Source organism: Pinus tabuliformis, chromosome Q (assembly GCF_031772625.1).
Source record: "Pinus tabuliformis cultivar Carrire ecotype Pingquan chromosome Q, CPIR1, whole genome shotgun sequence".
Taxonomy (NCBI): Eukaryota; Viridiplantae; Streptophyta; class Pinopsida; order Pinales; family Pinaceae; genus Pinus; species Pinus tabuliformis.
In genome coordinates this window covers 283,027,706-283,044,678 of record NC_142296.1, presented here as the reverse complement: position 1 = coordinate 283,044,678, position 16,973 = coordinate 283,027,706, and positions in this window count along the sequence as shown.

Sequence of the window (16,973 nt, the reverse complement as noted above, 5' to 3'; positions counted from 1 at the left end):
CCATGAATGGATAAGCCATAGAAAATAGATCTAGTGGTTCCTCGTGAGGCTCCTAACTTTTGGTCAAGAATTTGGGTCCTAATTAGGCACGAAAAAGTTGAGATTCTCTTACACCAATTAGATGAAGATAAACATTGTGGCCAATTTTTAGGAAAACTACCCTATACGTGGAAATTTTTTAAGAAATTTCACCTATGATAACCATTTATAGGTTTATGGAATTTCATTGCCTAACAACCATAGGGGAAATTTTCTTTGATGCCTTCACTTATTCCTAGTAGTCTTAAGTTTGTGCCACCTAAGTTATTTGGAATGTCATTCAAAACATAGTCTAGGACTTGTTTGGGGTGTAGTTTGTTTGTTAGAATAGACTCCTTACATTTTATATGGTAGTCTACTTGACTTAAACTAGACAATTAATCATACAAAAAACCACTTTGTAGCACCTATTCATGTATTTTTGAGTTTCTTTTCTTCATTTTATTCCCCCCATATTCCCTCTAACCTTCTATATTCAACCCATTTTGACTGTGTACACATTCTCCCAACACCATAACTCTCCTAAAGTGAAAATGGTAGATATTTAGAGACCTTCACCCTTAGTTTCCTTTCAAATGATTACTCACACATAATTTAAAATTCCAGGTTCCTCCCCTAAGCCAACTTTCAGACTCTAGCTCTTTAGACCCATCTAGTAGTTACTCATGCTCTAGTTCCACTCAACATTAACTTGCAACCAATATGGTTGGTGTAACATCCAATATAGACATCAAAACCAATGCAAGTGATACTAATGGAGGATATTTTGGTAAGTTAATACTAGAGCTAACATGGGTTCTAATGTATGAACCAACACTTAAATGAATATATGAATGAATGTGACTCGACCCTTCTTTTAACTCATGGATAGTTTGAACTTTCCTCACATGAGCAAGGTAAACAATGATCCTCTCCTTCATAATTTGACTTTGTACACAAAGGCAGCGAAGCATCCCTTGGACATCCCCAAACTTGAGGTAAATTCTAAAGAGAAATACACCAACCATATATGATCCTTCCATATTTGGTTTTCCATGAACTCTATATCAGATAATTCAAGCTATATTCATATCTTCCAACGAAAACTAATCAATTCTATAGTTAATCAGTAAATTGAATAACTTCATTTCACCCATGGATTGTTCTCTACCATTATGAATGTTTGATTTTCTTACTTCTAACTACCATCCCGCCACAACAAATGCATCCACATTTTGACTTCTTGTTTCTAAAAATATACCACTCATATCACCAATCAGATTTAAGAGTGTTGTACATGGTAGAGCTCATGCAAATCTCTAGACCTTAATGACCATTTCTTCATGGACTGGTTCCTAAAGTCTTTCCTTTCACCCATGTAGGATGAGTTGATGTATGTCCAATCAGGCTACCTTTATACCATCATCCTCAATGCCCCACACTGTCTCTTAGGTGAAACTTTAGCATTAAGGGAATCTCAATGTGTCATAGATAGCATGATCAAATCCATTACATACCATAATACTCACCCATGTCCTTTAGGAGAAATGGAATGTGGCCAACCCAAAGGGGGTTTTAGTATCTCCTACAAATGTTCCCCTCTTGACTCATCTTGAATTTTATCACATTAGCATATTCCTAAGCATGCTTTTACTACTCCCACCTACCAGAGTGCGTGTTTAACCCCACGGGGGCTTTACTCAATGAACCTTTAACATATAAATGCATTCGTGGAATATTAAATAATACCATTAATTTGACTACATACTAGAAAATCCCTATAAAAATCACATTATTTAACCCCCTACCAATATGAACCTAATAATCCTTCCTAATTTGAAAATCCCCTACTTTCACTAGATATTGTAGGTATACATTTTTTCATTGATATTTTTTCATTAACTTTGAGCCCCATTTTTTATATTTACGAATATAAAAACCCTTTACCCCCTATATATCCCCTAATATATTATCTCATGTTTTCCTCAATATATATTCCCCAATATGAACCCAAGTTCTATGGTATTTCTCCCTAGTGAATCCCCCATGTTTAACCCATAGCACCCTTTTCCTTAGCTAAGTGCACGAACCCCTTTGGCACAACGACCTCAATGTCACATCACTTGACATGTACCACTCTATAATGTTAAATGTATGTGTAGAATAACATAAATAACCACTCTCGTTCAAAGAAAAGGAATAATTGGATAGACAAACAAAATTCCCAAAACTAATGGAAGTTAGGCAAACAAGGCCAGTAGCTCAATGGCAACAATAGAGGAAGCTCACATACCATAAACTAATAATTGAGTAATGATCCCAAGAAAAATAAGGATATTGAAATGAACAAGCCTTGCTCTTATTGTGGTACATATGGTCATTTTACCCATGAGTTTCCTCTTCTCCCATAAATGCATTGTGCATGTGAAATGATGGATAATGCTAAGCATGGTAACCAACCACCTTCATCCTCAATGTAACCCCCTTCTTCAAAACCATTTTTACTTTCATACAGATTTTGTTACCAAGGGTATGATTCCACCTGTGATGGCAAAATTTCTCCTTCTGCTCCAGCGCTTAATTAGTGTGATAATGGAACATAATGTTTTTTGATAGTGGACTTTGTTGACATTAGCCTCTTCAATTAATCAAATCAATATGATTCCCCACCTTGGAATCAACCAAATATATCCATAGGGCTTTTTTCATCACCAAATCGAACTCTACATATTCCTTGACCACAAATTAAATTACAATTTAAGAACTCTAAGGGTCCATTATGTTCCTAGCGTCACTATGCAAGCCACATATAACTATATAATTTAAGAACTCTAAGGGTCCATTATGTTTCTAATGTCACTATGCAAGCCACATATAACTATATAATTATTGATAACTTATCATAGTCACCCATTGCCATGTTATCTTTGGAATTCCTCTACACATGTTCTTGAGAACAAAAATATATACTATCTAGTTTAGGTGTTGACTCACTAGATGATCACATGATCATCTTTGATGCTGATAAAGTAGATGATCCACATCTCCCACTAATTGTAACTTTGTAAATCCTAGTATGGATCAAGAATGTATTTATTCGATGTTGCATTGTCAATGAAGATGTACCTATATGTGCATGTGTTCCAAATGTTAGTGAAATATTAGCACCCTCAAAGTAACATTATATAGAATCACCTTGTGCTCATATGATGGCTAACCCTCATATTTGAAATGTTTATAACAAATTTGTGTTATTAAGCTTACTGGAAAACAATTCTCTTTACATTTGGAGGTTATTAAAAAACCCCTTACCTATAATATCCTCTTAGGTCATTGCTTCATATATGTCATCAAGGAAACTTTCTCATCTATATACTACATAATGATCTTCCCTCATAATGGGAAGATAGTCACCATATATAGCGTCACATATTACAACCCTAAGACTCAATTTAATCATAAGAAAATGATCTCCTCGATGGTTGGAAATCAATCCATCTCTTTCTTGAGAGAAATCATCGTAGCAATATACAAAGGATCCACATTAATTGGATCTTACAAAAACCCATCAGTTACCTTGAGCACACCTATCTCCTTTCAAATATGCATGGTCTAAATCATAAGCCTCTTAAAGGCCTAGATATTTCTTTTAATAATGAACTATTGAGCAATATACACCTACAAATTCAACACCCGCAACTAGGACCATACCCCTATTCATAAGACATATGGATAGATTGCTTTCATACACCAACCAATGGGGGTTGTTAGAATACCAGTGATGACCATGTTGAATTTTCCGGTTTATGTTGGGGATTCTATGGTAATTAGATCCTCAAACTCCTACCCCACCATCAAAGCTATATACTTCTATGGCATTGACACCCATTCAAGCTATTTCTATGGCCCCATTCAATACTTTAGTTATAGTAAAACCCTACCTAGAGCATTCTATTTTTGTGAGATAGGTTAGAAAGTGGGGCAAGGCTAAGAAGAAAGAGGAAAATGAGAAGAAAACTCAAGCTTTGGCCACCCTAACCGCTACATCGAAGCCTCCACCTCCTTGTGCTTTGTGTGATTTTCTTAGTCATGATATTAATAATTTTCCTCCTCTTCCTCAAATAAAGGAGCTTATTAGTTTGTCTAACACATAATAAAACCTAAATGTTCTAGTGGTACAATTCGCTCTTCCTAAATTCTCCAAGAGTAAAAGATCATTATACAAAAATCATCCTTGCACTTTGTGTAACATATATGGTTACTACTCGCATTAATACTATATAATTCCACATTTTTGTGACACACTCATTGTTTCACACAAATTTCAAGTTTCTTGTAGTGAAGTCTCCAATCCTCCAATCACGACCCCTCATGGATTTCCTCTACCAAGGCAAAGAACCATTCACCAATCATAAATTTGTGTCCCCCGAATGTGTAAATGGTCAAGAATGTTGTATATAGCCTATATATTTCATTATTTATGGTATTGAATTATTTATAGCCTACTTTGGAATCTATTCATGAATATAAACACATACATTCTATGTCCCATGTCACTTCATTCTTGACAATAATGGAGCCTTCTTCGATTAGCCATCATTCTACTCCTATAGAAATTTTGTTTCATCTAGTAATTTGGTCTCTGGAACCATTATTCTTCTCTATCATGATGAATATATAGAGTCCCATACCACTTTATATCATCTTGGGGATGGTCTAACTAATCATTCCTACTTCATACCTCAACAACACATTTCCCTTTATAGTTTTGTTGTTAAATCATTGTCTCATTTAAGTGAGCATTCGTTCATTATATCCCAAGCCACTGCTTGGTATGATAACACTTTTTTTGAACCCATAAATTTATTTCCTTTAATTCAAATGTGTAGTACCAAGATAAATTGGCACTCCCCCATTTCTTTTTTCCCACTACATTGTTGCACTTATACCTAAACGATAACATACTAATAAAATAGCAACTTCTAAACATTTAAACATGCATAATCATATTATGTATACTCTCATATAATATCATCAACAATGCATAGTTTGGATTCCACTACTCTAAATACATTCAATGTGTTCATAACATGCTACATATAAATCCAACTAGTGGCATCATTCCCACCTTTTCATACCCAATTAGTTCCACCCCATCATCATATGTTGGGGAGAAACATCTCATGCTTGGGGCATGATGGCCATTTTTTCTAATATTTGATTTTATCATTATCCACCATTGACATAGAGCTAGAAGGTCTAGATAATATATATCATTCTCTCACTAGTTGGATAGTTCGTCCCAATGGCCTGTCTAGAGAGCCACGTACACAAAACATATAGTTCATGATGAATACCATATATTAAAATATTCTACTATATGCAACACCTCATTTACATCTATTTCACATGTTTGAATTGGTGGGGTAGGATGACAATGGAACTCCTCTTGTAGTTCATCACCTTATTATTTATTTTCTTGATTCTCCTGAGGAAACATTTGTCCCCGATGCAATAAGAGACTTTCTTTAACCCCATTGGACGTTTGAGTCACTATTAGAAAAGTAAGACCACCCAACCAAAATTATCATATCCCAAATTCATTGATTGGTTAGCTCAAAATGATATTACAAATATTTAGGGGCTTCTCCTCTCCAAGCTCTACTTCACCACATGCATAAACGAGTTGGAATTGGAGGGAAAACCCCTTTTATAACAAAATCAACTTTTTTTCACTTGGACATTATAGGCTCATCCAAGCTTCATTTGATGAACCATCAAAACCACTAAAAAATTCTCATATTGCAGAAAAATTGGCCTCCATTAGTTATTAATCCTTTGATGCTTCACCTAGAAGCAATTTTTCCATGAGGTGTCAAAGCCCCCTTATTTTCATATTAACTTTCTTAATTTTTATATCTCTTACATTGAGACCAATTTGTCTTACATTGACTTATGTGTCTAAATTTTTCATGAGTATAGTGCCTTTACTAATGTTAATAGGGCATCCTTTAGGTCCATTCGCTATGGCATTTCACATATCACCAACACCCCCTCATTCGTTGCATTTTATTATAATTCAAATGGAAATCATATTAGGGAACCTTCACACTTGGGTAGACGAATAATCCCCTCCATATCTTGCATATGACATATCTAAAGTGTTATAGCCTTCACCACATGGGCACTTCAGCAACATTACCCCTTTTGTATTTATGTTTCTATGGCGTTCAACACCCTTTGGATTGGGAATCAAGTTTGTCTTCATATCATATCCAACAACAACTGAATTTCTCTTTATCATGTTGACAAAACATGTACACATGGACTCCCATGTTTATAACCTCTTAATTTATTCCAAAAGGGTTGTGTACGATTTGTACTTGGTTCAGTCACTAGCAGCATCATTTTGTCTCACAATTGTTCAAACTATCAAAGATGAGTCACATTTATGTCCCATGTAGTATATTTAGTACCAATTTGAATCCTATTGCATTTTTTCAACACCTCCATGAGTCACATTCATCCTATATCCCAGAGATTCAAGCTCCAGATGTACCATTCGATTACTTATATACCTTAGAAAAGCCTCTATCCTAGCAATTAATTATTTCTTGTCAAATGCTTTTAATCATTTATAAGTCAACCTTGCATGTTATTCTATCAACAAGGGAAGTCATTAGTCCATTCTTGAAACCATATTCCACCAATAATGTCAATATTTGTCACTCACATGATACTATACACCCTATGCCATGGTTGAGGACGTGTCATTGCCTCAACTCTAGTCGGACTTCTTATATCAGCTTTAACACATTTATTCTAAGGGATTATCATTGAGGGTGGTGTAAGTTGGTTCCATTTTACTCATTGACGGGTTCCTTAAATCAAGCATATGGATATATTCATGCTATTTGACTTGGTTTTTTGTCACTTGCTTGAATTTAACTCATTGTCACACAATTGGGAGTCATAAAATTAATTGTCTAATACATGAGATGTATGTACTAGATCCACTGGGAATTTCTGAGTTGTTCCAATACCTGAGGAGGGGGTTTCCCTTTAGGTATTCCCTCCCATGCCTAGATTTCAATAGTATATGATCTAGCTAGAGAGCCATTTTGATAGAATTAACTAGCTTGATTTTCATCATTCTCAGAGCCCATAACATGAGCCTCCCATCAATTTGCTTATTAGAATTCTTATAGCTACTTCCCATTCAACAAGGCTTCTTAAGTTGTATCCACACCCTCTCCCGAAGAAGGGGGAATTTGGTGTCATATACCTAGATCAATAATAGTTGTTATATTAGTCATCACCCTTTTATTCAAAGCACATGTATATGACAATATATATATGATTGTACTATATTATGGCCAATTGATGTCGGCATATTAATATACTATATACTACTTTCATAGGTGAACTTTGTTGGGCACATTGTTATTCTTTTTTATTGATTCATGGAGATCATGTATGCCCCATTGTGAGTCATGCTTGATGAGTAGTAAAATCCTCCTCCAAAATTGGTTTTGATCCTTGCAACAGAATCCTTCTATTCTTCTCTCTACATAAACACTTCTCGTGCCTAGTGAAAAAAGGAAATGATGCTAAAGACCAATGACTTATAATTAATAAAATGACTTAAAATCTTACAAAATAAAGATTATACCTCTACATACTTCAAACTACATACTTCAAACTTAAAAAAACATAGATTATCCAACAACTAACACCATACATTATAAACAACCATATATACTTCATTAAATATTATATATTTGAATGCCCTTCCATAGTAAGAACATGTTCTATATCCATTGTTCAATATAAACATCCATGACCTTAATTTGAGAATTTCTTGAAACAATAAATAACAACATTAAATTATATTTCCATAAAACGATACAAAGAGGGTTTAAAAAAATGGTGAAAAAGAGCCAAATTATAAACTCTATCCAATAGAAAAAGAATGATTTACGCTATAAATTCCTAACCTAAATCTTTTTTAATACATGTGTTCTCTATGTGATCCATTCCCTCAAAATATATAAGAATATACAGGACCATTTTTAACTCCTATTTTTGCAAGTAAATATACACATTTGATGAAAGAGTTATATGAAAAAATATGCTTTATAGTTTTGGAATTATAAGAAAGTTAAATGTATACATTTGCTGAAATAGTTATGATGAAAAAATATGTTTTATAGTTTTGGAATTATAAGAAAGTTTTATAATACATTTTAGAGATCATCTTTTTCTAATTAGTGACTTTTTCAAAATTTGTACATGCAATTTTATATTTATTAATTTTTTTTTTTGTATAATATGAGAAAATGTAGACATGTAAATTAAACTTGGTAATCAACACTTGAATTAGTAGATAATTCTCTAGCATCTTTACATATGTAAAGAATTACAATATTTATTGGAAGCAATTTAACATGTTGCAACTCATATTTGCTAAATATTACCAACTAATAAACAATTTAACTAAACTTAGAAAATTGCAAAATACATTATCCTATATTACATATCATATTTTTTTTAATAAAAAATTTAAGTTAATTTGACTATTTATACGCTTGTTCAAATTACACACACCCCTACAGCATGAGATGTAACATGGTTTTTTAAAAAAAATTATAATTTATAAAATGTTTGATAAACACAATTTATTTTTTATTATTTATTTTTTTCATTTTAGAAGAATTTAGGAGCTTGCTTCAACAAGCAACTATTATATATATATATATATATATATATATATATATAGATAGATAGATAGATAGATATATGCAATGAGATGTAACACTTTTTTTTTTAAGAATTTGTAATTTCTAAAATATTTGACAAACATAATTTATTTATTTATTATTATTTATTTATTTATTTATTTCTTTTAATTCTAGAAAAATCTACTAGCTTACTTCAACAAATAACTATTAGTAAACAAACTTACTTCAACAAATAATTATTTGTAAACGAGGTCACAACCAAGAGATTTGATAAAAAAACATAAATTTAATATAATAAATAATTTATTAAAATTTTATGAAAATAATATATCTAATAATATTAAAAATAATAGCGATTAAAACATTTAGAAGAAATACATAAGGTTTTTTATATAGATTTAAAAATAATTTAAAAATTATAATTTACTAAAAACTCATTCTTCAAAACAAAATTAAAATTTTATTATAACATAAATATATAATTTTACAACCACAAAAATAAATCTTTTAAAAAATTAAATAATTCTTTTATTATTTATATTTTAACCCATGTCAAATTTTAATTTTTACTCTCATTTTATTCTGTAATATAATATATATAAAAAGAAAGAAAATAAGACTTAAAAGAATTGTCTCTATAGAATATACATTTGTCATAACTTTAATATTTAATTGATTAAAAACAAAACAAAAAAGTAATTTGACAATATACGTGGGAAATCATATATTAATGATAAGACTTAAAATAATTGTCTATATACAATGCACATGATAAGACTTAAAATAATTGTCTCTATACAATGTACATGTGTCCTCACTTTAATATTTAATTGATTAAAAACAAAACAAAAAAGGTAATTTGACACTACACCTGCTAAATCACTCTTCTTTTTTAATTAAGTAATACCTAAGAGATGAAATGCTACGTTGTATGTAAAAAATAATACTTTCAAAATCAATTACTAAATATATAACGAATAAGTATAACATGAGAAGAATCATAAATGATACCATTTATTTCAAAATCAATACCATTTATTTATATATATATATATATATATTGCATTGCAAATCACCTTCTATTTTTAATTCAAAATAAATTAATTAATTACATAAAATGTTCCATACTGCACAGCTGGTCCGGTAACACCCTATGCCACTTGTTTTAAATGAAAAGTCCCTTAATTAGATTTCCAAGCAGTTACAACTTAAAAATAAATAAATTAATTATACAAAATGTTCCATACTTCACAGCTGGTCGGGTAACACTCTATGCGACTTGTTTTAAATGAGAAGTCCGTTAATTAGATTGCCAAGCAGTTACAACTTGCATTACCGATAATAAAAACCATTGTGTTTTTAACTTATACTGCATTAAATATTCAAGAACTGGGTCAACTCTGAAGAAGCGATTTTGGATGGGGTAAATGTCAGATCATAAGTAAGCCTTTGATTATTACAGGCGAATTGTCATGGATAACCCTTATTTATTTATTTATTTAATATAAAGAACCCTTATTAATTTTTAACCCATATTCAATTTATTTAATATAAAGAACCGTGTGAGTTGTAAATGGTAGTAAATCAAAAAATATGTAAGCGTCAAGGTCAAATCTATGTTCCCCAAAGTCCCTTTGATTCTTACAGGCGAATTGTCATGGATAACCCTTATTTATTTAATATAAAGAACCCTTATTAATTTTTAACCCATATTCAATTTATTTAATATAAAGAACCGTGTGAGTTGTAAATAGTTGTAAATCAAAAAATATGTAAGCGTCAAGGTCAAATCTATGTTCCCCAAAGTCTGATTTCGACAAATACTGGACAAGGTACATGCACACTTCGGGACGAAGTAGCAAGAAATTTATGGAAAAGACTATATAATTCATGAACCACACCTTTGAATATAATAAAAAATCAATCGTGGGTGACGCAGAGCGAACGATTGCCCACAAGAGCGAGCTATGTGGATTAGTGGGGGCATAAGACTAGAATCACTGGCCTTTATAAAGGCTTGCAGTCCAGATTTGCAACGGTTCTGAATTACCGTTTGCCTTAGGTTATCATCCTGTCATGGTTCTTCATTGAATAATTTCTCAATTATCTTTGAGATGCCATGAAACATACCCACTCTCCAACAGACGTGGGAGAAGGAGAAAAGTCTTCCTACGCACTTTGTAACTGATTTTGGAGGTGGTGTTAGAAACCTAGTCTGGCTTAGTGTGTATTATACAGAGTAGTTGTTAGAGTTTAAGAAATTTGGAAATTGAAATACTAGTGTGTATTATAGTGAGCGGTTATTAGAATTCAAAAATTTTGGGTAATTGAATCAACTATTTATCTATTGTATTTATATATATATCATGAAATTTCATGATGAATTAAATTAATTTCCAATTTATATTTCCAATAAAAATCTTATGTTCTATCATTTTTATGATCATTATGATATACAGTTGAATTAGTTGCCAATTTGTGTTTCCAACTGAAAAATGTTGGAATGGTAATTCCAACTGCAGGTCGCAACACCGTGCAGGCAGACGTGGACAATACGGCAGCAACCCAAAACCGCCAGATCAAAACCACAAACCCGCTCAGGCATATCGCACCGCTTTTGCATAAAGGTGGTTTCCGTATTGTTGGGCTCCGATAAACTATGGAGGCGACGCGTGTCACCCGCATGACATAAGCCAATGTCAAATATCGCGCGTTATCATTGGCGCATCTTACCTGGTCCGATATCAATCTCCGTCGTCTGATCTCCTCGCGCGTCCTCAGCCGTCAATCGCGTAAGGTGCACGGGCCTGCATCAAATTAAAAGTTGCGTGGAGTGAATGTCAAATTTTGGTTGACCATACGTTTTTTAATGCATTGTCATAGGAGTAGGTGAATACTTAAGTTTTACATACGACAAGTGAGTTTTTTTTTATATATGTGTTAGTTGTATGTTTTAATATGGATGTATTCGTATTAAGTTTTTGACATATATATGAGCCATGTGAAATGCGCTCTAAGTGGTAGCGTTGACCATTGTAAAAAGGAACGATGGAGCAGTTGAAAAAACGAGTGTGCTCTGTATTGTGTTAATTACACATGGGAGGTATGTAAGTGTGAAGCAGTGAAAGAGCAGAGCGCAGCGAAAAACGATGTATTGAACGCACAACAGTGCGAAGAAATTACAAGGAACAGATTGTAATGTTTTTGTGTTGTATTGTAAAAACAGAGGAGTAGCAAAAACCATGTGTGGTTTTGCACAGTAGTGCATGAAGAAAAGAAACGAAGTGGAGCGCATGTGTTTTGAGTAAGTTTTTTTTATAGGTTGGATTTGCATTGAAATGCAAATGAAAAGAGCGCTCAGGTATTTTTTGAGATTGTGAATGTAATGTAAAGATTACTGTATGTGTAAAATATTTTTACAGCAGTATGTGTAAAAATAGTTTTACACCAGCAAATGTAAAAATGGGTTTTACTGCAGTAAACCCAGCACAGTAATTTCTCAGGTGAAAACAGAGTTTTGATGGGTGAAAGTAATTTTGGTGAATCCCTCTCAGCAAAGAGGATGAATGTTGTTTCAGGCTTTATATTTTAATCAATAGAAATATTTTTATGGCTGTGTAATGGGCTGTTATGAGTATATTTGATTTAAAGCTTCTCTGTGCAAAGATCCTGGAACAAAAAAAACAGAGCATTGGCTTTGTGGTGTTAATGTTTGTTTGGTTTTTGGTATTTTCCCACCGAAAAATACCCAACAGTGGTATCAGAGCTAGTCCAGGCTCTTTGATGGTGACAAAGTTGGTTCAGGTTGTTTAAAAGTGTCAAGGAAGCTGAAGGAAAGACTTTTGTTGCAGCAGTAAAGCTTCTCCAGCAGTGTGAAGTTTCAGCCAAAGGGATTCAGGTATTTCTCAAGTTTTTGAGTTATTATTAAAGCAACAGTCAGTGATTTAAAAGAAAACACAGTCAAGTATTTAAAGCCTAGATAAGAATGGCAAGGTCAAAAAAGAAAGCCTCCAAGCCTACTAAAAATGTGTCTCCCTCCTCTACTAAAATAGAAGGCAATCCATTAGAATACATTCTATTTGAAACCCCAAAGTTTGATGGAAACTTTGATGTATGGGAAATAATGATGAGGGCTTTCCTAATGTCTGAGGGGATTGATGTCTGGGAGTGAGTGATTGATGATAGCAAGATGGATAAAGAATCCATGGAGTATGATGCACAAGCAGCAAAACTAATCTTGGATGGACTCCCTGATTCTGTGAAGAGGAATCTAGGAAAATATACATCAGCAAAGGATATATGGGACAGACTGCATGACCTTCATGCAAAGGGAGCACTGACCATGACAATGAGTCAAGAAGAACCCATCATAGAAGCTGAAAATGAAAAGCTTGACCTCATCAAGCTTCAAGTAAAAGAAAAGGATGAAGAGCTTACCAAGCTGAAGAAGGAGCTTGACCAATGCAAGAAGAAACATCATGAAGAAGTCATATCTGTGACAAATCAGCTGAATGAAGCAAAGAAGCAGGCAGATGCCTTGACAAGTCAACTTGAACAAAGACACAAGAGAGTGAATAAGCTTATGGAAGAGATTGGACAGTACAAGGTAGAGGTCTCCTCCCTTAAGTCCGAACTACAAGAAGCCAGGAAGCAGGCACAAGGAGCTGAAAAGAAAATGGAGAGCAGTCAAGCAGAAATCTCCAAAATGAAGACAGATATTATCTCCTTCAAAATAGTAGCAGCTGAAGCTACTCATAGCAAGGAAGAAACTGAGGGACAACTAGCAAAGAAAAATAATGTATGTGAAAAGTTAGAAGAAGAGATTGTCCTCCTCAGGAAGAAGGTTGAAGGGATGAACAAGATCATGAAGAGCTCTCAAGCTTTGGATGACATGCTCAGCTATCACAGATCTCCATTTGATAAATCAGGACTTGGGTATGTAGGTGAACCCTCAAACAAGGATGAGGATGCTTTAAGCAAAGGAGATGTGAAGAAGCCAGAAAGAGATGGTGATGCTCCTAGTTTCAGCAAAGGCAAGGAGAAAAATGAAGGCTGCAATAGAAGAAATCCTGCTCCAAGCAGAAAACCAGCTCCAAGAAGAAATGTAGCTGATGTCAAAGAGGTAGGAGGCAATGGTTATCAACAAAGAATCTCAAGGCAACAAGGCTTCAGAAGTACATCAAGGAAACCTCCATCTCCCAGGTACCAAAGTTCATTTTATGGTTATTGTTATGCTTGCTCAAACTTTGGTCACATGGCAAAAGACTGTAGAGCATTTCATGGAGATAGATGTTGTGGTCCCCGACAATCTCCAAGAAATAATTTCACAAGAAGAAATCATGAATTCTTATTCATGAATAAAGTTGAATGTTTCAAGTGTCATAACATTGGGCATATGGCACGTGACTGTAACTTGACATGGGCTCTTACACAAGCTAGACCCATGCAAAAGAAGAAAGTTACACAAGTATGGAGAAGGAAGGAAAGGCAATCTGAAAACCCCTTGAACTCCCCAGTGGATCTAAATTTATTTTGAGAAGAGTCTGCCAAAAGAAGACAAGCATACACTAAAGGGGAGCTTGAATTTTTTTTTGTTTGCTGAACTGTATTAACAGTCATTTGTTGATGGAGGATGTATTGCAGCGCAGCAGTTGCAAATGAAATCTTTGTTAATCCCTCTAAAAGGTAATATGCAGCAGTGATGAAATCAACAATGTTTTTGCTTTGTTTTTATGCAATATGCACAGAAATGCATAAAGAAGAAAAGATGGCAGCGCTGAAATGTAAAGAGCAGCAGCGAGATAAGAGAAAAATGCAAAGCATGGAGACCCTCACAGCAGTGGGAAGATAGAACATAAGACAGCAGTTTGGAAATTTTTTTTGGAGCACATGGATTAGAATGAACAGCAGTTTAAATTTTTTTTGTGGTGCACATGCATTGAAATGCATAGCAATGGAAGGTAGTTTCCTTCTATGTAATGTGAGAGAACATACTCACAGCAGAGTGAGTATAATACACAGCAGATGGAAATGTTTTGTATTGGGAATGAAAATGCAAAGCAGTGAGAAGAAAATGAGAAGAAGGCAAAACGCAGCAGAGCGTCAACGCCCAGTGGCTGAGAATGCAATGAAATTTTTCACACAGCAGTGAAAAATGTAATGTTTTTCTTCATATGCAATGCAACATGCACAGAAATGCCTAAAGAAAAACAGGGACAACAGATTTTTAATGCACATGGGTGAATGATAATGTGTGGCAGCAGAAAAATGAAAGGAATTGCACAGCAGTGCATTGTGCAAATAAAAAAAATGAATGAAGACTAAGATTGTGTGAAGCAAGGGTGTAAAAAGAAAAGGTAGCAGCCCGTGTTAATTTTTTTTGTGTGTGGAGAATGCAGCGCAAAACAGCGTGATGATGATTTCTCTCTATGTGCAAGTAATGGAGAGTAAAGAGTTAGTGTATGGGCACACAACAGTATGATGAAACAAAAGGCAGCCACAGTGCAAATTGCAGAGGCAACGCAGCAGCAAATAAAAACCCATGGATGACAGTCTATGGTTATGGGTATGGACAGCAGTGAATATGAAAAATGCAGCAGCAAGAAGTTATGGACAGCAGCATGATGGCAAGAAGGAGAAGCACACAACAATGCAAATGTGAAAAATGCAGCAGCAAGAAGTTTTGAACAACAGCACATGCAAAAGAAATTTTCCTTACAGCAGTAAAGGTAAATGTAATGAATTTGTTGTTCATTGAATTGAAATGCAATATATGCAACAGCAGTGTAAATTTGTAAATTGGGATAGTGTAATTGTTCCAGAAAAGACAGAGTATTCTGTCTTTGAAGAATGCACAGCAATGCAGAGTTTGCAAAGAAATGTAAGTGAAGTGCAGCAACACAACAGCAAGTGTAGACACAGCAGTGTGGGGTAGACGCAGCAAAGAAGATGGCACAACAGTGCAGCAGAGAATATGCAGCAGCATAAAAGAACAGTGCAATGATTGTTTGTTTTTGAAACTGCATGTAAAGCAGTGTCTGTTTGTAATCCCTCTGTTAATGAGGAAGGTGCTTTTCAGCACAGTCATTTGGTGAAACCCTCTATTAAAGAGGAAGGTGCTTTTCAGCACAGTGTCATGGTGAATCCCTCAGTCAAGAGGAAGATGCTTTTCAGCATAGTGTGGTAAATCCCTCTATCAAGAGGATGATGCTTTTCAGCATAGTCACAGGTGAATCCCTCAGTCAAGAGGAAGGTGCTCTTCAGCACACTGTTATGGTGAATCCCTCTGTCATGAGGAAGGTGTTCTTAAGCACAGTTTCAGGTTAATCCCTCTATTAAGAGGAAGACAAATTTGTTGTTTGTGGAACTGCATCAGAAGCAGTTGGTGAATCCCTCTATGCGAGGAAGATTGGAGAATCCCTCTATGTGAGGAAGATGTTATTGTAACAGCAGTTGGAGAATCCCTCGATGTGAGGAAGTGTTTGGGTAAGATTGAATGCCCAGCAATTGAAATTAAAGGGGAGTGTTGGAATGGTAATTTCAACTGCAGGTTGCAACACCGTGCAGGCGGACGTGGAAAATACGGCAGCAACCCAAAACCCCCAGATCAAAACCACAAACCCGCTCAGGCATATCGCACCGCTTTTGCATAAAGGTGGTTTTCGTATTGTTGGGCTCCGATAAACTATGGAGGCGACGCGTGTCACCCGCATGACATAAGCCAACGTCAAATATCGCGCGTTATCGTTGGCGCATCTTACCTGGTCCGATATCAATCTCCGCCGTCCGATCTCCTCGCGCGTCCTCAGCCGTCGATCGCGTAAGGTGCACGGGCCTGCATCAAATTAAAAGTTGCGTGGAGTGAATGTCAAATTTTGGTTGACCATACGTTTTTTAATGCATTGTCATAGGAGTAGGTGAATACTTAAGTTTTACATACGGCAAGTGAGTTTTTTTTTATATATGTGTTAGTTGTATGTTTTAATATGGATGTTTTCGTATTAAGTTTTTGACATATATATGAGCCATGTGAAATGCACTCTAAGTGGTAGCGTTGACCATTGTAAAAAGGAACGATGGAGCAGTTGAAAAAAAGAGTGTGCTCTGTATTGTGTTAATTACACATGGGAGGTATGTAAGTGTGAAGCAGTGAAAGAGCAGAGCGCAGCGAAAAACGATGTATTGAGCGCAGCGAAAAACGATGTATTGAACGCA